Source organism: Canis aureus, chromosome 3 (assembly GCF_053574225.1).
Source record: "Canis aureus isolate CA01 chromosome 3, VMU_Caureus_v.1.0, whole genome shotgun sequence".
NCBI lineage: Eukaryota > Metazoa > Chordata > Mammalia > Carnivora > Canidae > Canis > Canis aureus.
Window position 1 is genome coordinate 50,992,244 of NC_135613.1, and position 1,635 is coordinate 50,993,878.

Below are 1,635 nucleotides of genomic sequence, written 5' to 3' on the forward strand. Positions count from 1 at the left end.
TTCACCAGACAACTCTAAATGATTTTTCCAGCTTCCAAAGTCAATTCCAAAAAGTCAAATCCATTCTCAAAAGATTAAATCTGCTATTAATGAAGCTGTTTCAAAGGACAGACAATAGACTCTGAAGTTCATAAAGAAGAGAATCCATAATTTTCAGGGCAGGAAAAATTGTTTTTTTTAAGTATGTGAACAATAATTAGAGAATGCTCTGTCCGATACTTTAATATATTGGCTTCTAAAGTCTCCACACAGAAACATCTTTAAAAATACGTTATGCTGGGGATCCCTGGGTGGCTAGCGGTTTAGCGCCTGCCTTTGGCTCAAGGCGCCATCCTGGAGTCCCGGGATTGAGTCCCACATCGGGCTCCCGGCATCGAGCCTGCTTCTCCCTCCTCCTGTGTCTCTGCCTCTCTCTCTATGTCTATCATGAATGAATAAATAAATAAATAAATAAATAAATAAATAAATAAATAAATCTTAAAAAAAATATGTTATGCTGTGGAATGTCTGGCTGGCTCAGCGGTTGAGTGTCCGCCTTTGGCTCAGGGTGTGATCCTGGAGTTCCAGGATCAAGTCCCACATAGGGGTCCCTGTAGGGAGCCTGCTTCTCCCTCTGCCTATGTCTCTGCCTCTCACTTTCTGTATCTCTCATGAATAAATAAATAAAAAATCTTAAAAAAAAATATCACACTGTGGGACATTTGGGTAGCTCAGTGGTTGAGCATCTTCATTTGGCTCAGATTACGATCCCAGGGTCCTGGAATCGAGTGTCGCAGCAGACTCCCCACAGGAAGCCTGCTTCTCCCTCTGCCTCTCTCTGTGTGTCTCTTATGAATAAATAAAGTCTTTAAAAAAAAAGTCACACTTTGTGCCATCACATCTTACAGATTAGCACCAGAGCCTCAGAAGTGATCAATAAATGTGTGTGAAAGTCATAGTATTAATTGTGGAAAAATAAAATAGCAGAAATATTCCCTCCTAGTGATCCCAGAGAGCTCTACATGGAATTTGTGGGGGACATTGAATTGGAGGAAAGGAGAATTTTTTAAAGCAGAACATTTGAGCATATTCAGAGAAAAATATCCATTCCTTTAGCTCCTATTTAGAAGATTAACTTCATATTCAACACTCTGAAGTTGAAGTTCAAGAAAAAAGGCTCAGTAGCCACACACGTCTCAGAGCAAGTTAAAATCTCTGGGTCTCAATTTCTTTATCTAGTGCTCGCTTCGGCAGCACATATACTAAAATTGGAACGATACAGAGAAGATTAGCATGGCCCCTGCGCAAGGATGACACGCAAATTCAATTTCTTTATCTAAACATAAGGAATGATAACACCCAGATTGTAGGATTGGTGGAATTTCAAATGAGATTGTGGATAAATGTAAGAAATGGAGATCACCTGAGGGCCTCCACAGTACTGACACAGCCTCAGTGTGGACATCAGCCTTCAAGAATCACCCCCATCATCTGCACTGTAATCACCTAGAGTGTTCATGACTTAGACCACTGGCTCCTGATCTCCGCTAGTTCCTCTCACATCTCACAACAGGCATGTCACTCCAGGCACAATGCTTTTCATCACAGAGACACCAGCATACTCATCCTTGCTGGGAACTCTGGTAGCCTCAGCCC

General features: G+C 41.6%; 1 pseudogene; it reads left to right on the forward strand.

Moving 5' to 3' along the window:
• The first annotated feature begins 1,217 nt into the window (after positions 1–1,217).
• On the forward strand, positions 1,218–1,315 carry LOC144311661 (U6 spliceosomal RNA; annotated as a pseudogene).
• The last annotated feature ends 320 nt before the right edge of the window (positions 1,316–1,635 follow it).